Genomic DNA, 23,657 nt, shown 5'->3' on the forward strand with positions numbered 1-23,657 from the left:
GTACGTCCTTTCTCAAGTAAGGAGACCAAAACTGAACACAATACTCCAGGTGTGGCCGCACTAACACCTTATACAATTGCAACATAACCTCCCTAGTCTTAAACTCCATCCCTCTAGCAATGAAGGACAAAATTCCATTTGCCTTCTTAATCACCTGTTGCACTTGTAAACCAACCTTCTGTGACTCATGCACTAGCACACCCAAGTCTCTCTGAACAGCGGCATGCTTTAATATTTTATCGTTTAAATAATAATCCCGTTTGCTATTATTCCTACCAAAATGGATAACCTCACATTTGTCAACATTGTATTCCATCTGCCAGACCCGAGCCCATTCACTTAACCTATCCAAATCCCTCTGCAGACTTCCAGTATCCTCTGCACTTTTTGCTTTACCACTCATCTTAGTGTCATCTGCAAACTTGGACACATTGCCCTTGGTCCCCAACTCCAAATCATCTATGTAAATTGTGAACAATTGTGGGCCCAACACGGATACCTGAGGGACACCACTAGCTACTGATTGCCAACCAGAGAAACACCCATTTATCCCAACTCTTTGCTTTCTATTAATTAACCAATCCTCTATCCATGCTACTACTTTACCCTTAATGCCATGCATCTTTATCTTATGCAGCCACCTTTTGTGTGGCACCTTGTCAAAGGCTTTCTGGAAATCCAGATATACCACATCCATCGGCTCCCCGTTATCTACTGCACTGGTAATGTCCTCAAAAAATTCCACTAAATTAGTTAGGCATGACCTGCCCTTTACGAACCCATGCTGCGTCTGCCCAATGGGACAATTTCTATCCAGATGCCTCGCAATTTCTTCCTTGATGATAGATTCCAGCATCTTCCCTACTACCGAAGTTAAGCTCACTGGCCTATAATTTCCTGCTTTCTGCCTACCTCCTTTTTTAAACAGTGGCGTCACGTTTGCTAATTTCCAATCCACCGGGACCACCCCAGAGTCTAGTGAATTTCGGTAAATTATCACTAGTGCATCTGCAATTTCCTTAGCCATCTCTTTTAGCACTCTGGGATGCATTCCATCAGGGCCAGGAGACTTGTCTACCTTTAGCCCCATTAGCTTGCCCATCACTCCCTCCTTAGTGATAACAATCCTCTCAAGGTCCTCACCTGTCATAGCCTCATTTCTATCAGAAGCTGGCATGTTATTTGTGTCTTCCACTGTGAAGACCGACCCAAAAAACCTGTTCAGTTCCTCAGCCATTTCCTCATTTCCCATTATTAAAACTCCCTTCTCATCCTCTAAAGGACCAATATTTACCTTAGAACAATCAGCATCAGTAGTGGGGTGCCAGAGGGTCCGGTCCATGGGCACCAAACAACGTCTGATCTGATGTTGGAGGGAAGGTTATCGATGAAGCAACTTTCGATGGTTGGGCCTAGGACATTACCCTGAAGACCTCTGGCAGGGATTTCCAGAACTGAGATGATTGGTTTTCAGATAATCAGCACATTGATGTGAGGGTGGAAAGTCAGCGAATGTTGTTGCCTGAACCTGTGTGTGTATATCCCTGTATGACTGTGTTCCTGTGTGCATATGAGTGTGTCGCCCGGTGCTTATATTATGTGTATGTGGTGTGTGCGTCCCTGCGTCCATATGTGTGTTTCTCCATGGGTACATGTGTATGAGTGCAGCTGCGTGCAAATGTGTATGTGTGTCTCTCATGTGTCTCAGTGTGCCGAATTCCTGTTCACCTGCATGCTTGTGTGTGCACGCCTCATAATGCATGTCGCTTTGTGTCTGTGCCAGTTTGTTTACCTGTGTCTCTATGTGCTTGTGGAGGCATATATGCCATTGTGTCCGTACGATATGTCTGTGCTCTCTGTGTTGCTGTCTATGTGTGTCCCTGTGTGAGCATCTTGATTGATAAGGACAGTGTCGTGGGAGCTTTACACAATATTTAATACCACCCTGTACCTGTGCTGGGGGTGGTTGATTGTGACACTGTAGAATGTGATTTACTCTGTATCGAAACCTGTCTTTGGAATGTTTTCTTGGGAACTGGAGAGTCAGATTTAATCTGCATTCAACCCTGCCCTTGGAATGTTTGATGTGGCCAGTGTAAAGTGAACTTTACACACTACCTAACTCTGTCCTGGACCTGTTCTGGGTGTTTCATGGGGACAGTGTAGAAGGGGCTTTAGTCTGTATGTAACCTGTACTGCACCTGCCCTGAAAATGTTTGAAGTATGGAAGAAGATTTACTCTGTATCTAAATCCATCCTGTACCCGCGCTGTGAGTGTTTAATGCGACAGTGTATGTACCCTGATGTACTTTTGCTGGCAGTGTTTATGGTGTTTCTTAATCTGAAATCAACGTCTTCTGCTAATCTCCACATCTCTCTCTACGTCTCTCCTTCTCTATCTGTCTCTTTTGGGAATCTGTATAATAATTCGCAAAAAGCAGTCAGCTATTTCAAGTTTCCTCACAGTGGCCATTTTATATGAGAACAGCTCTAGACATTATTGACAGAGCTGGCTACTCTCTTAGGTATGGTTTGCACATTAAATGCCTATCTCCATGTGTGTGGTGTCCATATGTGTGTGTGTGCTACTTTGTGCATGTGTGCCTTTGGGTGCATGCGGGTTTGTAGGTCTGTCTGTGACGATTTGTGTGTGCGTGTTTGTATCAGTGTGTTTGTGTGTCTGTGAGTGTTTGTGAACGTATGTATGCCATTGTTTCTTTATGACGTGTCTGTATTCTGTATGTTGATGTCTGTGCATCCCTGTCTGAGAGTATGCACCTCAATGTGTTCACAAAAATGTGGGCGCGCACAATTTGGGCATCCCCATTAAATCTCTGCTCAGTCCACTATGATCTAAAGAAATCCCACCATGTCTAATCTTACCCCCAACTATGAAATCCTCTCGTCCAGACAACAGTCTCTGTAAATCTCCTCTGGACCGGCTCTAATGATGACCAGAACAGCACACTCTTATTCTAACCCCGGTCTAACTGTGCTTTATACAGTTCGAGCATAACCTGCACTGCTCTGGTATTTAATGCACCAGTCTTTCAGGAAAATATTTCCTCGCCCCTCGCCCCTCTTACCCCTTTGCAACAGCAGGTGCGGTATGAGTTTGGAACGCTCTGTTATATTTTGAGTTATATGGAAGGCATTGTTGTATAGTGGTTAGCACTGCTGCCGCACAGCTCCAGGGATCCGGGTTCAATTCTGGCCTCGGGTGACTGTCTGTGTGGAGTTTGCACTTTCTCCCCGTGTCTGCGTGGGTTTCCTCTGAGTTCTCTAGTTTCCTCCCAAAGTCCAGAGATGTGCAGATTAGATAGATTTGCCATGACAAATCGCTCCTTCGTGTCCAAATGGTTAGGTTGGGTTACAGGGATAGGATGGGCTTATGTCGGGAGCCCTTTCCAAGAGCCAGTGCACTTCTGCACTGTAAATTCTATGATTCTATGATAATGGGCTATGTCCAATTTCAGGACAAATTTCTACTTTGTTGCAACACCATTTAACCTTGAACTGCATTGTAGTTTTAATGAATGCCTAGTCAATGACCATCATTGCAATTTACCTGAATATATCAATAAAAAGAACAAACGAAAGTTCAGCATGGGAACAGACCATTCGGCCCTCCAAACCTGAGTAGACCATGCTGCCCCTCTAACCTAAAACCGTCGACACTTCCGAGGTCCATATCCCTCTATCTCAATCCTATTAGGTATTTGTCAAGACGCACTAACTGTCACTATCGTACCTACTTCCGACACCTTCCCGGAAGCGAGTTCCAGACACTCACTACCCTCTCTCTAAAACACGTACCTCACATATCTCCTCAAAAACGTTGTCTCAGGCACATTAAACATATGTCCCCTACTAATTGCCTCTTATACTCTGGGAAAGAGGTTCTGACTCTCAACTCTGTCCATGCCCTTCATAATTCTGTAGACATCTATCAGGTCAGCCCTCAACCTCCATGGTTCCAGAGAGAACAAACCGAGTTTATCCAACCTCTCCTCATAGCTAATGCTCTCTATACCAGGCAACATCTAGGTAAACCTCTTCTCTGCCCTCTCAAAATCCTCCACGTCCTAAGTAAGTGTGACCTGACTAAGGTTCCTCACAGAAGCATAAAGACTTGACAATTTTTATATTCAATGCCCGGCCGCTGAAGGCAAGCATGGCAAATGTCTTCTTGACTACCTCCTCCTCCTGCGTTGTGACTTCCAGTGACCTGTGGACCTGTACATCCAGATCCCTCTGCCTGGCAACATTTTACATTGTTTTTTGAATAAAGATTCCGACATTTCAACAGACTCTGCCTCATCGGTTGTACATTTTTGGTTGTTCACAGTTGGCTGTGGTTAAATGGACAGTTTAATCGGATTGAATAATCATTTGGTTCATTACTCTCATCGAGGGAAGGAAATCATTCATCCTTACCTGGTCTGTCCAACCGGGTGTCCTGCCGATACATCCACAGTGCAAGGTGTGCCATCATATGGCAGATGTGCCGCACAGTGCCTCTGCTCATCCACAGTCTCCGTCTGCATGCCCGGACCAGAAGTTCCTCGATTGACATGCGGTTGTGGTACATGCAGGCACCATCTGGTGTCCCTTGGCACCTCTTCCTCCTTGGCCTGTCGGGTGTCCGGCCCTCCAAACTGTGCGGCTGCCACCTGCCCCTCTGCAGCCTGGTCCTCTGCTGCAGCCGCCGGCTGCTCTTTGAGTGGCCTCTGCTCACACCGCCACAGGGCATCTTGCCATGGCAGCTAGCATCGCGGGTTGATGTCCAAATGCCATTCTCTGCAGGGGGTGAAAGGCCAACATGTTAGCATGGCGCACACTCCAGTGCCCATCCATGTTCCAAGGGCTACATGGTGGCCCCAGTTTCATAGAATTTACAGTGCAGAAGGAGGCCATTCGGCCCATCGAGTCTGCACCGGCTCCTGGAAAGAGCACCCTACCCAAGGTCAACACCTCCACCCTATCCCCCAAACCCAGTAACCCCACCCAACACTAAGGGCAATTTTGGACACTAAGGGCAATTTATCACAGCCAATCTACCTAACCTGCACATCTTTGGACTCTGGGAGGAAACCGGAGCACCCGGAGGAAACCCACGCACACACGGGGAGGATGTGCAGGCCCTGCACAGAGAGTGACCCAAGCCGGAATCGAACCTGGGATCCTGGAGCTGTGAAGCAATTATGCTATCCACAATGCTACCATGCTGCCCTCAGTTTGCACTGCGGTCCCCGCCCACGCATGTCCCCCCCATCTCTGCACCCCAGCCCCTTCGGTGCCCAGGTCCTTGCGCCTATCTCTGCTGACAGGGGTACCGTTGGCTGACACTGCCCTTACTGGGGGTTGCCATGGGTGTGGCCCTGGGTGGTCCCCCAGTGGGTGGCTGCCATTTGGGTGGGGTTTTCGGGCACTGGAGGGCGCGTTGTGGCAAGGGCTGAGGTTCAGGGGTGGGCGCACCCATACGCCCACTGTGTAGAACCAGGGGCAAGGGTGGGTGGTCAGCAAGATGGCTGCCGTAATGGTAGTCAGTGCCAGCTACTCGGTCTGTCCCCCCTACCCCTCCCCTCCCCTTGCCCTGGCTTACCCCAATCCTCTTTCCCATCCACGCCGCAGCCAGCAAGGCCGATCTGCGGGTTAGCAACACACAGTCACTCCCCAATTTTGGCATCGAAAATGGAGACTCTAGCCCTCTATCTAAACACCGCGCTCTCCCTATATCCTTTGTCACCTTTACAGTCTACAAATCCAATGATTCCTTCATAAATACGTTCACTAACTTGCCCATAAAAGCATAGAAATATGGAAGAGAATTAGGGCATTCATCACCTCAAGTCTGCGTGACATTTAACAAGATAATGGCTGGTCTGTGGCCTGGCTCCAACGCCTTTGGCCCATATCCCTTCTCGTCTTTGCTCAACAAAAATCTATCGATCTCAGATTTAAATGTAGCAACTGTCCTAGTTTTGACTGCTGTCTATGAGAGAGAGAGTTCCAATCCTCAGCCACCCTTTAAGCGAAGAAGTGTTTCCTAAGATCTCTCCTGAACGGTCTGGCCCTAATTGCTGGGCAATGCCCTCGAGTCTTAGAATCTCCAGTCAATGGAGATATTTTATGTTTATCTACCCTGCTTTCCCTGATAATCTCTTAAATACTTCGATCAGGTCACCCCTTAACATGGTTTATTTGAGTAATCTCTCTTCATAACTCAACCTCTGTAATCCAGGTATCACTTTTTAACAACCTACGTTTTATTTACGTTTTTTAAATTGGTTCATAGACGTGGGAGTCGCTGGGTGGACCTGCATTGTTGTGCATCCCTAATTGCCCTTGAAGGAGCAGTTTAGAGTCAACCACGTGTCTGTGAATCTGGGGATATGTGTAGGTCAGACCAGGTAAGGATGAATGATTTCCTTCCCTCGATGAGAGTAATGAACCAGATGGAATCATAGAATTTACAATGTAGAAGGAGGCCATTCAGTCCATCGAGTCTGCACCGGCTCTTGGAAAGAGCACCCTACCCAAGGTTAAAACCTCCACCCTATCCCCATAACCCAGTAACCCCACCCAACACTAAGGGGCATTTTGGACACTAAGGGCAATTTATCATGGCCAATCCACCTAACCTGCACATCTTTGGACTGTGGGAGAAAACCGGAGCACCCGGAGGAAACCCACGCAACACGGGGAGGATGTGCAGACTCCGCACAGACAGTGACCCAAGCCGGAATCGAACCTGGGACCCTGGAGCTGTGAAGCAATTGTGCTATCCACAATGCTATTGTGCTGCAACAATGGACAATGGTTTCATGGTCATCATTGGACCCAGAAAAGGATAGAGAAGAGTACTTGCTAAATGGAAAGATGTTAGGCATAGTGGATGTGCAAAGCAACCTATGAGTTTAGGTGCATATGTCATTAAATTGTCAGGAGAAAGTGTAGAAAATAATCAAAACGTCTAATGCAATGTTACGATTTCTATCTAGATGATTGGAATATAAACACAAAGGAGCTATGCTGCAGTTATGCAAAACTCTGGTTAGACCTCATTTGGAGATGTACTTCTGAGGCTTTATAAAGCACTAGTTAGGCCCCATTTAGAATACTGTGAGCAATTTTGGGCCCCACACCTCAGGAAGGACATACTGGCACTGGAGCGGGTCCAGCGGAGATTCACACGGATGATCCCAGGAATGGTAGGCCTAACATACGATGAACGTCTGAGGATCGTGGGATTATATTCATTGGAGTTTAGGAGGTTGAGGGGAGATCTAATAGAAACGTACAAGATAATGAATGGCTTGGATAGGATGGACGTAGGGAAGTTGTTTCCATTAGCAGGGGAGACTAGGACGCGGGGGCACAGCCTTAGAATAAAAGGGAGTCACTTTAGAACAGAGATGAGGAGAAATTTCTTCAGCCAGAGAGTGGTAGGTCTGTGGAATTCATTGCCACAGAGGGCGGTGGAGGCCGGGACATTGAGTGTCTTTAAGACAGAAATTGATAAATTCTTGATTTCTCGAGGAATTAAGGGCTATGGGGAGAGAGCGGGTAAATGGAGTTGAAATCAACCATGATTGAATGGTGGAGTGGACTCGATGGGCCGAATGGCCTTACTTCCGCTCCTATGTCTTATGGTCTTATGGTCTTTTAGTTCCTGATTTGTTCAATTCAAATTTCACCAACTGCCGTGGCGGGAGTTGATTCTGATTCCCCAGAATATAACTCTGGGTCTCTGGATTGTTTGTCCAGTGGCAATACCACTGTGCCACCCCCTCCCCATTCCGCATTCCCTCCAAGGACAAAATATCCTGTGTGGTGCCCAGAACTGCTCACAATACTCCAAATGAGGTCTAACCAGAGTTTTGCATAACTGCAGCATAGCTCCTTTGTGTTTATATTCCAATCATCTAGATAGAAATCGTAACATTGCATTAGACGTTTTAATTATTTTCTACACTTTCTCCTGACAATTTAATGACATATGCACCTAAACTCATAGGTTGCTTTGCACATCCACTATGCCTAACATCTTTCCATTTAGCAAGTACTCTTCTCTATCCTTTTCTGGGTCCAAAATGGATACCTTCTCTCTTACTTAAATTGAATTCCCTCTGCCACGCATTTGTCCATTTACCTTGTCTGTCAATATCTCCTTGCAATGTTATGATATCATCAAAGCCGTCTACAATGCCACTTAACTTTGTATCATCAGCAAATTTGGATATATGAATTTCTATGCCCTCGCCCAAATCATTAATGAACAATGTGAATAATGGAGGCAACAGCACAGATCCCCGTGGTCCTCCAATAGTCACTTCCTACCAGTTAGACTATTATTCCCACTCTTTGTCGTCTGCACCTCAACCAGTTTCCTTAGCACATTACCAGTTTTCCCTCAGCTCCGTGTGCTTCCACCATAAGTTAACAATCCTTTAAGTAGGATTTTATTGAATGTCTTCTGGGAGTCCGTATAAATAAAATGCATACACATTATCCTGTCCAGTCTCTTCGTCACGTCTTCAAAAATATTTAATCAGATCCATGCATATTTGGAAGTCAATGGTCTTATTAGCAACAGACAGCATGGTTTTGGACGAGGGAGGTCGTCTCACTAATTAGATTGAATCTTTTGAGGAGCTGACAAAAATGATTGATGAGGGAAGAGCTGTGGATGTTGTCTACAACGATTTTATTCGATGAGGTCCCACATGGCACGATGGTGAAAAAGATTAGATCACATGGGGTCAGGGGTGAACTAGCTGGATGGATCCAGAACTGGCTTGGCCATAGATGACAGAGGGTAACAGTGGAAGGGTGATTTTCCGAATGGAGGTCTGTAACAAGTGGTGTTCCACAGGGATCATTTCATAGAATTTCATAGAATTTACAGTGCAGAAGGAGGCCATTTGGCCCATCGAGTCTGCACCGGCTCTTGGAAAGAGCACCCTACCCAAGGTCAACACCTCCACCCTATCCCCATAATAACTCAGTAACCCCATCCAACACTAAGGACAATTTTGGACACTAAGGGCAATTTTATCATGGCCAATCCACCTAACCCGCACATCTTTGGACTGTGGGAGGAAACCGGAGCACCCGGAGGAAACCCACGCACACACGGGGAGGATGTGCAGACTCCGCACAGACAGTGACCCAAGCCGGAATCGAACCTGGGATCCTGGAGCTGTGAAGCGATTGTGCTATCCACAATGCTACCGTGCTGCCCACGGTACCTTTTCTGGGACCTTTGCTCTTTGTAATATATATAAATGACTTGGAAGAAAATGTAGTTGGTCTGGTTAGCAAGTTTGAGGATGATAGTAAGATTGCAGAAGTTGCGGATAGTGATGAAGATTGTCAGAGAATACAATACGATAGGCTTCCGAATTGGGCAGAGAAATAGCAGATTGAATGTAACCCGCACAAATGCGAGGTGATACATTTTGGTAGATCCAATTCAGATAGGAGCTATAAAATAAATGGCAGAACCATCAGGAGCATAGAGACACAGAGAGATCTGGGCGTACAGGTCCATAGATCCGTGAAAGTGGCAGCGCAGGGGGAAATGGTGGAAAAGTAAGCATATCACAGGATGAGGTATCGAGTATAAAATCTCACAAATTATGTTACAATTATATAGTACATTAGTTTTGTTAAAAAATATTTTTATTCTCCTCCTTTTTCACAATTTTTCTCACTAATTTACACCCACCAACAACAAACAATAATCAACGACAAATATATCAAACCCCATAACAATAACAACGATCCCATCCTCCCACCAACCCCCAAACATCAGCCCGCGTTAACCTAAACAAATGACAAAAAAAGAATCAAGGATCACCCATAGCCGTCTTTAACATACATAGCTCCCCTACCCCCCAACCCACCCACCCATCCCCCTCCAACTAATGTTTGATGTTATCCAATTCTTGAAAGTGCATAATAAATAGTGCCCATGACTTGTCGAGACCCTCCGAGTTTCCCCTCAGTTCGAACTTAACCTTCTCAAGGGTCAAGTATTCCAACAGGTCACCTCGCCATGCCAGGGCACAGGGTGGAGAGGCTGCTCTCCCTCCCAGCAGGATCTGCCTCCGGGCAATTAACGAGGCGAAGGCTGCGATATCTGCCTCCGCACCCGTTTCCAACCCTGGCTGGTCCGACACCCCGAATACGGCCTCCCGGGGGCCCGGGTCCAGTTTCACGTGCACCACCTTGGAAATTACCCTAAACACCTCCTTCCAGGACTCCTCTAGCTTTGGACAGGACCAAAAAATATGAACGTGATTAGCCCCCCCCCCCCCCCCCCCACAACGTTCACACACATCTTCTACCCCTTCAAAGAATCGGCTCATCCTCGCCCTTGTGAGGTGTGCTCTGTAAATCACCTTCAGCTGTATCAGCCCCAATCTCGTGCACGAGGTGGAGGTATTCACTCTCCGGAGCGCCTCACACCAGACCTCCTCTATAACCTCTCCCAATTCTTCCTCCCATTTTGCTTTGATCCCCTCCAGTGGTGCCTTATCCTTTTCTAACAAAGGTCCGTATACCGCCGACACTGTCCCCTTCTGCAGTCCCTTTGCTGCCAGCACCTCCTCCAACAATGTGGAGGCTGGTTCCTCCGGGAAGCTCTGTATCTCCTTCTTGGCAAAGTCCCGAACCTGCATATATCTAAACATTTCTCCCTGTTCCAGCCCATACTTCGCTTACAGCTCCCTCAATCCTGCAAATCGATCCCGAAGAAACAAATCTTTTAGAGTCTTAATCCCCTTCTCTTCCTATTTCCGAAAGCTTCCGTCCCACCTCCCTGGCTCAAATCTGTGGTTCTCCCGAATCGACATTTCCCTCGACCCTGCCCGAAGTGTTGCCGAAACTGCCTCCAGATTTTCAATGAATTTATTGTTACCGGACTCCCTGAGTATTTCCCCGGAGCTATCGGGAGCCTTCAGCCCCGACCCCCTGCACGAACTCTCCTCCATTCTGACCCACTGGGAATCAACCCCTCTGACCCAGCTCCGCACCTTCTCCACATTTGCTGCCCAGTAGTAGTACATCAGGTTTGGGAGACCCAAACTCCCTGCCTGCCTTCCCCTCTGTAGCAGCACCTCCCTCACTCTGGCCACATTCCCTCACCATATGAACGACGTAATCCTTCCCTCAATCTCTCTGAAAAAAGCCTTTGGCAGGAAAATCGGTAGGCATTGAAAAATAAACAGAAATCGCAGCAACACATTCATTTTAACCGCCTGTACCCGACCCGCCAGTGACAGAGGGAGACCATACCACCTTGCCAAATCGTCTTTCACTCTCCCCACCAAACTAGTGATGTTGTATCTGTGAAGCCTCCCCCACTCCCGGGTAACCTACACCCCCAGATACCTAAAGTGGGTCCCTGCCCTACGAATGGCAGCCCCCCCAACCCCGGCCCCACCCCCGGCCAAGACACCAAAAAATACTCACTCTTGCCCAAGTTCCGCTTGTACCCCGAGAAAGACCCAAATACTCGCAGTAGCTCCAATATTCCTCCTATCGACGCACTCGGCTCCGACACATACAGCAGCAAGTCGTCGGCATCTAAGGACACCCTATGCTCTATCCCCCGCCCGCACTATTCCTTTCCATGCTCCCAAACTTCTTAATGCGATGGCCAATGGCTCAATCGCAAGTGCAAACAGCAGGGGGGACATAGGACATCCCAGCCTCGTCCCACGGTGGAGAGAAAAGTATCTTGAGCTGATGTTGTTTGTGCGGACACTCTCCTTTGGCTCCTTATACAATAGCTGTACCCAGTTCACAAATCCTGGTCCAATCCCAAACCGCTCCAACACTGCCATCAGGTACCCGCATTCCACCCGATCAAAAGCCTTCTCGGCATCCAATGCCACCACCACCTCTGTTTCCTTCCCTTCCGCCGGTGCCATAACGACGTTCAAAACCCTCCTAATATTCGAAAACAGCTGCCTTCCTTTCACGAACCCTGTCTGATCCTCACCTATCATCTTCGGGAGGCACCCCTCCAGCCTTCCGGCCAGTACCTTCGCCAATACCTTTGCATTCACATTAAGAAGTGATATGGGCCTATACGACCAACACTCCGTCGGATCCTTATCCTTTTTAAGCAACAGTGAAATCGATGCCTGCCCCAAGGTCTGCAGCAGCACTCCCTTCCCTATCGCCTCTTCAAACATCCCTACCATCAGGAGTGCCAACTTATCCTTAAATGTTTTAGAATATTCCACCGGAATATGGTACATTAGTTAGGCCACATTTGGAATACTGTAACAAATTCTGGTCACCACACTACCAGAAGGACTTGGAGGCTTTGGAGAGAGTACAGAAAAGGTTTACCAGGATGTTGCCTGGTATGGAGGGTAATAGTTATGAGAAGAGATTGAATAAACTGGGATTGTTCTCCCTAGAGAGACGGAGGCAGAGTGACGACCTGATAGATGTTTATAAAATTATTAGGGGTATAGATAGGTGAACAGTTGGAGGCTTTTCCCCAGGTCGGAATGACAATTACAAGCAGGCACAAGTTCAAGGTGAGGGGTGAAAGGTTCAGTGGAGGAAACCCACGCAGACACGGGGAGAACTTGCAGACTCCTCACCGACAGTGACCCAGCGGGGAATCGAACCTGGGACCCTGGAGCTGTGAAGCCACAGTACTATCCACTTGTGCTACCGTGCTGCCCACACTTCTTGAAATGTGCAGTGATATATGTGGTATATAGAGAGAAATATCGGACACAGCACTAGGTATAGTTTTAGGAATCTCAGTATTTTTAAATGACAAGGTTGGCTTGAGAGTCATTGTGGTAGAAAATAATGGGAATCATACAAGGGTGAATGTGGATGTATGATGGGATGTTATCATTGATGTATTGGGTAAGCTGGGTCTGTGAGGAGTGCGTTTATTGCAGTAGTGAGAGAGACAGGCTTCCAACACTTGAAGAAATGCAACTCGATTTTCTTAAACTCTTAACTATCATGCATTCCTTAACTGTGGGTTGACACTATGCTGAGTTGACTGGAGACCTGAGACTAACCTGACCAGACTATCTTACTACCACATCGTGTATGTTCTAGTTGCTGCTCATGAGCTCTGACTGTCTCAGAGGCTGGATCCCAAGAGAGCGGGAAAACTAGTGCCCTCTAACTTTATAATGGTTGTGTCCTGTCTGGTGATTGACTGCTGTATTCTGTGTGTTCACTGGTCATCCTGTGTGTCAATCACTGCCTGTCTGTGCACCATCATATACCTGTGTGTATATTATGACAATCATCCCTATTCGAGAAAAGAGTGAGGCCCATAGGCACCAGTCTGGAAAAATGTGAGCACACAAACAGAACAGTGGTCTGTCAATATGCGGTATCTTTAAACAGACATTCCCTGCATGCATTCAGAACAACAGAAAATGGATGTAGCATACATGGATTTTAGTAAGGCATTTGATAAGGTTCCCCATGGCAGGCTAATACAGAAAGTAAGAAGGCATGGGATAGTGGGAAATTTGGCCAGTTGGATAACGAACTGGCTAACCCATAGAAGTCGGAGTGGTGGTGGATGGCAAATATTCAGCCTGGAGCCCAGTTACCAGTGGCGTACCGCAGGGATCAGTTCTGGGTCCTCTGCTGTTTGTGATTTTCATTAATGACTTGGATGAGGGAGTTAAAGGGTGGATCAGTAAATTTGCAGATGATACAAAGATTGGGGGTGTTGTGGATAGTGAGGAGGGCTGTTGTCGGCTTCAAAGAGGCATAGATAGGATGCAGAGCTGGGCTGAGAAGTGGCAGATGGAGTTTAACCCTGACAAGTGTGAGGTTGTCCATTTTGGAAGGACAAATATGAATGCGGAATACAGGGTTAATGATAGGGTTCTTGGCAATGTGGAGGAGCAGAGAGATCTTGGGGTCTATGTTGATAGATCTTTGAAAGATGCCACTCAAGTGGATAGAGCTGTGAAGAAGGCCTATGGTGTGCTAACGTTCATTAGCAGAGGGATTGAATTTAAGAGCCGTGAGGTGATGATGCAACTGTACAAAACCTTGGTAAGGCCACATTTGGAGTACTGTGTGCAGTTCTGGTCACCTCATTTTAGGAAGGATGTGGAAGCTTTGGAAAAGGTGCAAAGGAGATTTACCAGGATGTTGCCTGGAATGGAGAGTAGGTCTTACGAGGAAAGGTTGAGGGTGCTAGGCCTTTTCTCATTAGAAAGGAGAAGGATGAGGGGTAACTTGATAGAGGTTTATAAGATGATCAGGGGAATAGATAGAGTAGACAGTCAGAGACTTTTTCCCCGGGTGGAACAAAGCACTACAAGGGGACATAAATTTTAAGGTGAATGGTGGAAGATATAGGGGGGATGTCAGAGGTAGTTTCTTTACCCAGAGAATAGTGGGAGCATGGAATGCACTGCCTGTGGAACTAGTTGAGTCAGAAACATTAGGGACCTTCAAGTGGTGATTGGATAGGTACATGGATTACGGTAGAATGATGGCCTGTTGATTAATATGTTCTTAATCTCGGACAAAAGTTCAGCACAACATCGTGGGCCGAAGGGCCTGTTCTGTGCTGTATTTTTCTATGTTCTAATTCTTAGCCCTGCAGAAAGCTAGCAGGAACTCGGATTGAATCTCGCAGCTTGAGATGCAGATACGGGCGCCCGCACTTCCAGGTCAGAGGCTGCGTTTGTGCATGGCAGCGGCCTCCAGCAGCCGCACTGTGCTCCATGGCGGACTCGGATCGCGGAGCCAGACTGAAGAATGAGACCCCCCTCTCGGCTGCGCGCCCGAGCCTCAACCCCCCCCCACCTTTAATCCCAGGCCATCTACATCGCCTCCCCCCCCCCGCAACACCACACCCCCCCCCCATCCCCTCCCCACCCCATCCCCCCCACCCCCTCACCCCATTCCTCCCCTCCCCCCTCCGGTCTTCAATCTGCCCTCCCCCGACGAGGACGGCTGTGGGCTCAGTCCGCAGCCACCAGGCGAGCATCCTATCTGGAATAATGGATAGTTCCACGCCGTCGGGAACTTGGGCAGTTGGGAGTGGAGGAATGCTGAGCGTGCCTCTGGTAATGGGCTCCCGTGGCATGGTGTACTCCACGTTTCAGTGCCCGGAGAATCGCCGGACCGGCGCCGGGTCCAACTGGATCCTCCGCCCCAGCGCCAGCCACTGTTAGGGCGTCGGGCTGCGGAGAATGGAGCCCAATTTTCATATCATTAGCAGCCCCGACCTGGCATTCTCTGGGAGCTTCATAATTCTCATCCTCAGTTGTGCCAAATCGTGACACCAAAGTCGTGCTGATGAGGGAGAGAGAGGAGGGAAGACACAGAGAGGCACGACCGTGTGTAGATGGACTGAACACTGGCTGGGCTGGCAGGGATGGCGGTCCCTGCTCAGGCCGGGGGAAGGGGGCAAAGGGGAAATGGGCCATGTGGCCGGGGTGACCCCCACAGGTCTGGGTGGTGGCGAATCATGGAGGCCGTTACCGTGGCCTGCAAGGCAGCCATCTTGTTGCACACCATACTGACCACCCACTTTCGCCCCTGCTTCTGCAGAATTACACTGGCCGTATGGGTGTCCCCAATGCCCACCCCTGCACTCTACACTCTGGAATTCCCACCACCACCCATTCAGCTGCCACCCGCCGGCAAGGCCAGGCGGCCCACCACAGTAACACTCACAGTAGCCCCTATGGTGGCGCGGGCGGGCGGGGGGGGGGGCGTGGAGTGTACCATCAGCAAGGGCAGTGCCAGGCGATGGTACCCCGGCATCAGGAACAGGTGCAAGAGCCAGTGGCACCCACGATGCCGGCCACCAACAGGGCCAGGGATGCGGGGGATGGACTTGCAGGGGAGGAGCCACAATGTCAGCCAGTCCCACTATGTAGCCTAGTGGACCTGATAAGGCACAGGGGTACGCACCATGCTAACATGTCAGCAGTTCACGCATTGCAGACAATGGATATTGAAAGTTGTCATGTGAGAGTGCCGTTAAGAAATGGGTATTTATAAATGGGTGTATATATAAATAGCTGTAGTGAGAGTACCTTTAATTAATGGGTGTTTATTACTGCAGTGATGTCAGAGAGTGGGTGTTGCTGGGCTGTCTATCAGCTTTTTACTTTCGTTTTAGGCTGTTTGCTGCAGGGTGTGTTTTAGTTTCGTTTTCAGAACTGGATATCTGCAGTCACAGCCAGAAGGGGTATTAGTCGCTCTCTCTCTGTGATCTAAAGACTGTAAATCAATCATTTGGTAATCTAAAACTAATAACTGATCTCAGTAGTGACTTTAACCTGATGTGCTTCTGTTAAAGGTTTTATTTTTATGTCTTATGGATGTTAAAAGGAAAACTTAAAGGATTACATTGTGTTGTAGTCTTGGGTTGTATTTGAATTCATGGTTGCTAAGATGTTTAATGTATGTTTTAAAAAGGTTAACTTGAGTTTATAAAATAAACGTTGTTTTGCTTTTCTATTTCTGCTGTCCCGCTCCTGTAGAGTGGGCCGTGTGCTCCCCATACCACAATCAATCAAAAGTTGTGGGTCAGGTGAACTCCGTGAACTTTGGGGTTGTCTAAACCCTGGCCCATAACAAAGTGAAACAGTAATGATGGCCTTTTTCTTGTCACATGTAACACAACCAATTTGATTGAGAAGCGGTGTAGGTTTTGCCACTTTCACTATTGCCACTCAGGAGGCTGACAAGCTGCAGCCGCATACACACACTTCACTCCCCAGAAACACTGTTCCTGCCAACAAGGTGGCACCAAGTAGACCGGCACCCATTTTCCAGACGCCGAGTTTGTGACCCTGCTAGATGCGGCGAAGGAGATTTGGGCGACCCTCTACTCCAGCCCGGGAAGAAGGCTACCAGCCACCGCCGTTCCCCGTGCAGCACTGTGCCCCTGGCACCAACCTCTGATCTGTAACACCACCTCTCCCGCACAGAGGCAGGTCAACCTCCTCCCTGCACCACATGCCGACACCGCCATGGCCATATGGTCTGGCCACTGAAGACAACAGCCACCCACTCACTGGGCTGCACCTCCGACTCCCCTCCCTGTCCCTGGTAAATTGGAAGTGAGTCACTAAATCGCCATAATAAAGGAGGCAGTTACACTCCAGAGTTCACTGGAACCCCCAGAGAAACATGAATAGTTGGAAGTGAATCACTGAATGGTCACACTTAAAATTCCACCTTGTCACCAGAATACAGTGGAACCACCCAGAGAACACGCTAACAATCGCACCTGAATCCCCAAATGGTCACTTACTCAGATGCAGCGACACCACTGATTGCTATAGAGCCACAGAGAGAGAGACACACGAGCAATTGCAAGTCATTTACTGAACGGTCACAATGAAAGAGGCAGCTATACTCCAGAGTGCAGCAGAACCAGAAAGAGTTACACACACAAACAATTGGCACATGTGGATAGCACTGTGGCTTCACAGCGCCAGGGAACCAGGTTTGATTCCCCACTGCGTCACTGACTGTGTGGAGGCTGCACATAGAACATAGAACATAGAATATTACAGCGCAGTACGGGCCCTTCGGCCCTCGATGTTGCGCCAACCTGTGAAACCATCTGAAGCCTATCTGACCTACACTATTCCATTTTCATCCATATGTCTATCCAGCGACCACTTAAATGCCCTTAAAGTTGGCGAGTCTACTACTATTGCAGGCAGGGCGTTCCACACCCCTACTACTCTCTGAGTAAAGAAACTGCCTCTGACATCTGTCCTATATCTACTACCCCTCAATTTAAAGCTATGTTCCCTCGTGTTGGTCATCACCATCCAAGGAAACAGACCCTCACTGTCCACCCTATCTAACACTCTGACTATCTTATATGTCTCTATTAAGTCACCTCTCAGCTTTCTCCTCTCTATTGAAAACAACCTCCAGTCCCTGAGCTTTTCCTCGAAAGACCTTCCCTCCATACCAGGCAACATCCTAGTAAATCTCCTCTGAACCCTTTCCAAAGCTTCCACATCCTTCCTATAATGTGGTGACCAGAACTGCACGCAGTACTCCAGGAGCGGCTGCACCAGAGTTATGTACAGCTGCAGCATGACCTTGTGGCTCCGAAACTCAATTCCCCTACTGATAAAGGCTAGCACACCATACGCCTTATTAACAGCCCTATTAACCTGGGTGGCAACTTTCAGGGATTTATGTACCTGGATGCCGAGATCTCTCTGTTCATCTACACTATAAAAAATCTTGCCATTAGCCCAGTACTCTGCATTCCTGTTACTCCTTCCAAAGTGAACCACCTCACACTTTTCCGCATTAAACTCCATCTGCCACCTCTCAGCCCAGTTCTGCAGCTTATCTACGTCCCTCTGTATCCTATAACATCCTTCAGCACTATCCACAACTCCACCGACCTTCATGTCATCTGCAAATTTACTAACCCATCCTTCTACACCCTCTTCCAGGTCATTTATAAAAATGACAAACAGCAGTGGCCCCAAAACAGATCCTTGCGGTACACCACTAGTAACTGAACTCCAGGATGAACATTTGCCATCAACCACCACCCTGCAATCTCCTCCCTGGCTTCCCAGAGAATCCTAGGATAAATCCCATCTGGCCCAGGGGACTTATCTATTTTTATACTTTCCAAAATTGCTAACACCTCCTCCTTGTGAACCTCAATTCCATCTAGCCTGGTCGACTGAACCTGAGTATTCTCCTCGACAACATTGTCTTTCTCCAGTGTAAACACTGATGAAAAATATCCATTTAACGCTTCCCCTATCTCCTCTGATTCCACACACAACTTTCCACTACTATCCTTGATTGGCCCTAATCTTACTCTAGTCATTCTTTTGTTCCTGATATACCTATAGAAAGCCTTAGGGTTTTCCTTGATCCTATCCGCCAATGACTTTTCGTGTCCTCTCCTCGCTCTTCTTAACTCTCCCTTTAGGTCCTTCCTGGCTAACTTGTAACTCTCAAGTGCCCTAACTGAACCATCATGTGTCATCCTAACATAAGCCTTCTTCCTCTTGACAAGTGCTTCAACTTCCTTAGTAAACCACGGTTCCCTTGCTCGACAACTTCCTCCCTGCCTGACAGGTACATACTTGACAGGTACGTTCTCCCCGTGTCCGCGTGGGTTTCCTCCGGGTGCTCCGGTTTCTTCCCACAGTCCCAAGACGTGCAGGTTAGGTGGATTGGCCTAGCGAAATTGCCGTTAGTGTCCAAAAAGATTAGGTGGAGTTATTGGGATATAGAACATAGAACAGTACAGCACAGAACAGGCCCTTCGGCCCTCAATGTTGTGTCAAGCCATGATCACCCTACTCAACCCACGTATCCACCCTATACCCGTAACCCAACAACCCCCCCCTTAACCTTACTTTTTAGGACACTACGGGCAATTTAGCATGGCCAATCCACCTAACCCGCACATCTTTGGACTGTGGGAGGAAACCGGAGCACCCGGAGGAAACCCACGCACACAGGGGGAGGACGTGCAGACTCCACACAGACAGTGACCCAGCCGGGAATCGAACCTGGGACCCTGGAGCTGTGAAGCATTTATGCTAACCACCATGCTACCCTGCTGCCCCTATGGTGATAGTGTTGAAGTGAGGACTTAAGTGGGTCAGTGCAGACTCGATGGGCCAAATGGCCTCTTTCTGACTGTATGTTCTATGTTCTGTGATTGGGTTTGAATCACTGAATGGTCACAAGAAAAGCAGCCCCGGCCTCGGGTGCAACACAACCGTCCAGAGAAACGTACTAACAATTGAAATTGAATCACTGAATTGCCACAGTGTAGGAGCAGCTGCACTGGAGATTGCTGTAGGACCACAAAGAGACTCACACTGAGAATTAGAACTGAATAACTGAATGGTAACAGTCGAGTGACGGGCATCACTGACACAATCAGGTGTCTAGAGATGGGACTGATGGTGTTTGAGTGGACAAAATGATTTGCGTTATTTGATCAGTGTGATCAGCACAGTCGAGTGTTTGTAAAGAGATCATTCACTTTAAACAATAATATTTTCTTTCACTGAACTCAATGTCGTCATCTGTTTGTTCACACCTTTAAAAAATAAGTCAAACGTTTCAATCTCAATATCCCTGAGGTGATTCCACAGTGTATAAATTAAAGGCTTTGGGAATATATAAACTCAGAATTTAAGACAGAGAGAGTGCCAAGCAGCACGAAGGGACACGTCACTTCACAGTAAACATGCATCTTCCAATTGATATAGCTGGAAAAATAATCTATCCAATCCTTGCTGCTGTTGGTGTTCCTGGTAAGTGACTATCACCTTTGAAGCTGTGTGTGTGAGCGGCTCTCTGAATTTAAACTGTGACTGAAAATGTTTAATGCTGATCTCCAGCTCACTGTCACACAGACACCTGACCAACTATGTAATTCTCTTCAGTCAAACGTATTTAAATGTGTCTATGGTTTGAATCTCTGTAAGCAACTGAGACTAAACCTATGTTTGGGCCTCATGGGCTCCTTGGTCAATGAACTTCTTATATTGAGTGGAATCTTGCATAATGTTAGATTGGATCTCAGTAAAGGCAATCTCTCAGGAGTAAGCATGAAATCACACTAAGTGTGGCTCACTAACCAGAGTGGTATATCGGCCAGCAATGAACAAGTATTACCAGAAGTATCTGCCAGTGCAGAATAGTAATAAATGTGGGCCCCGCACTAAAGTGGAACATCTGATCTAATTATCCATCTATTACTGAGACTACCTGTCTCAGTCGTGTAGAATTGCATATTGTGTGGGTCAGGAACTGTGCTGAAATATTTTTTCTGTTTTTCAAAGTAATGTATTTTCATTGGAATGTGCTCGCTCCATTCTATGAAGCCCTCTCGGCTTTACCTTTGGAATGGATTCAAAGCAGGACGCGTTTGGAAAGGTTTTGAAGATGTTTGATATTTATTGTATGAAGTGAAATATCTCTATCTCTGTTTCCTATTGAACTGCTCCAACAGAAACAAATATCACCCACACCCTGGCACTGAAAACAAAACACAACAATACAGTATCCTAATTGGTTTTGTGATATTTTCTCTTTTCTAGAAATTAACTCCAATGTTTGTTCAATTTTTTTAGGCGCGCGTAAACTCTGTTGCTGCTTCAAACGATTTGTGAATCTATTCGACAAAAGGCAGAAACGCGTCCAGTCCATTCAGACACTCGTTTTCCAACAAGTGATTGAGAGACTTATTGTTCTGATCAAAATGCAACACCGGACACTGAGCTCTCGGGAAATTAATATCACGTTGAAATACCCACTTTCAAAGTTTATAATTTAGATGAAATGTTTTACTGTAGATAGTTCTATTCTTCATCTTTATTCTCTGTCACTCTCAATTTTGAAATTATATATATTTTACCCATTCCATATTGTTGATGTAAATAGTGAAAGGCAAGATCCCAGTGTTGCTCCTTGTGGAACACCACTACCCATCTTCCGGCAAAAGGATTAAATTCCTTCAACCCCTCTCCCTGTTTTCTGTTTTTGTATTCACTTGCTGTGAGAATACTCACGAACCTGTTATGTTGGATCTCTGATGACCTTTCGGAAATGAAATTGTTCAACATCTATCATACTAAACTATGAAATCGATCATTCATGAAGTTACTTTTTTTTTAAATGTTTTTTATTCAGTTTTCATGTTTTATATTGAACAAATTACAAATTGTTAGAGAGAGAGAAAAAAAAACACGCAAAAATTAACATATATATTTGCAGGTAAGCATCTTCGTAATAATAACGGTGGCCTCCCCCCTTTAGCCGGCATACATATTTTACATTCCCCAATATGTCCGAGGCACATGTTTATTGGCATTTATTTACAGTTTGGTTTTGGGTCTTAGCTAGCCGTCAAACCCCCATAACGAACCCGTAGCGCCCCCGCCCCCCACTCCCCTCCCCCCCCCCCCCCCACCCCCCCCGCAACCTTCCCCCGATTCCCATCCATTTTCCCCCGATTCTTGGCCACCCGACTATTCTTCCTCTCGTTCGTTGGCCACAAACAGGTCCCGGAACAATTGCATGAATGGCTCCCACGTTCTGTGGAAGCCGTCGTCCGGCCCTCGGATGGCGAATTTGATTTTCTCCATTTGGAGAGATTCCGAGAGGTCGGACAGCAAGTCTGCAGCTCTGGGCGGTGCTGCTGACCGCCAGCCAAATAGGATTCTACAGCGGGCGATCAGGGAGGCAAAGGCAAGGGCGTCCGCCCTCCTCCCCAGGAATAGATCTGGCTGGTCTGAAACCCCGAAGACCGCCACTATCGGGCATGGCTCCACCCTCACCCCCACCACTTTGGACATGGCCTCAAAGAAGGCTGTCCAGTACTCCACAAGTCCGGGGCAAGACCAGAACATGTGGGCGTGGTTGGCCGGGCCTCTTTGGCACCGTTCGCATCTGTCCTCCACCTCCGGGAAGAACCTGCTCATACGGTTTCTTGTTAAGTGGGCTCTAAGTACCACTTTTAGTTGCGTCAGGCTGAGCCTTGCGCACGTGGAGGTGGAGTTGACCCTATGTAGTGCTTCGCTCCAGAGTCCCCACCCTATCTCAATCCCCAGGTCGTCTTCCCATTTCCTTCTTGTTGCGTCCAGTACGGTGTCGTCCCTTTCTACCAGTCGGTCATACAGGTCGCTACAGTTCCCTTTCTTTAGGATACTTGCGTTCAGTAGGTCTTCCAGTAGTGTCTGTCGTGGCAGTTGTGGGTACGTCCTTGTCTCCTTTCGTAGGAAGTTTTTGAGCTGGAGGTACCGCAGCTCGTTCCCCCTGGCTAGCTGGAATTTCTCTGTCAGTTCGTCCAGTGTTGCGATCCTGTCGTCCGTGTATAGGTCCCTGACTGTCAGTGTCCCCCCGTCCTGTCTCCACCTTTTGAAGGTGGCGTCAGTCAGTGCTGGTGTGAACCTATGGTTGTTGCGGATGGGAGCCTTGTCCGACATTTTGGTCAGGCCAAATTGCTGCCGCAGTTGGTTCCAGGATTGGAGGGTGGCTGTCACCACTGGGCTGCTGGAGTGTTTTTTGGGTGGGGATGGGAGTGCTGCCATGGCGAGGGCCCGGAGGGAGGTCCCCACGCAGGAGGCCTCCTCCGCACGCACCCACTCGGCTTCTGGCTCCTGGATCCATCCCCTTACTCGCTCGGCTGTTGCCGCCCCGTGGTAGAATTGTAGATTCGGGAGGGCTAGCCCCCCCCGGATTTTGTTTTTTGTGGGACCTTCTTTGGGATCCTAGCATTTTTACCCCCCCCCCCCCCCCCCCCCCCCCCCCCCCCCATACGAACGCCATGATAAGTTTGTCCAGCACTTTGAAGAAGGCCTTGGGGGTGTAGATCGGAATGGATCTAAACAGGAAGAGGAACCTGGGCAATACGTTCATTTTGATCGTCTGGACTCTCCCCGCGAGGGAGAGTGGGAGTGTGTTCCATCTTTGCAGGTCCTTTTTTACTTCCTCCGCCAGGCTGGTGAGGTTCCATTTGTGGATCCCTTTCCAGTCATGGGCTATTTGGATCCCCAGGTAGCGGATCCATGAAGTTACTTAAATTATTCAATAAAATCTGTCATGAATGAAATGATTTCTGGAATATGTGCTGACTATCACAGTCTTTGTCACAG

The sequence above is a fragment of the Scyliorhinus canicula genome, chromosome 21 (genome assembly GCF_902713615.1).
Source record: "Scyliorhinus canicula chromosome 21, sScyCan1.1, whole genome shotgun sequence".
Lineage (NCBI taxonomy): Eukaryota > Metazoa > Chordata > Chondrichthyes > Carcharhiniformes > Scyliorhinidae > Scyliorhinus > Scyliorhinus canicula.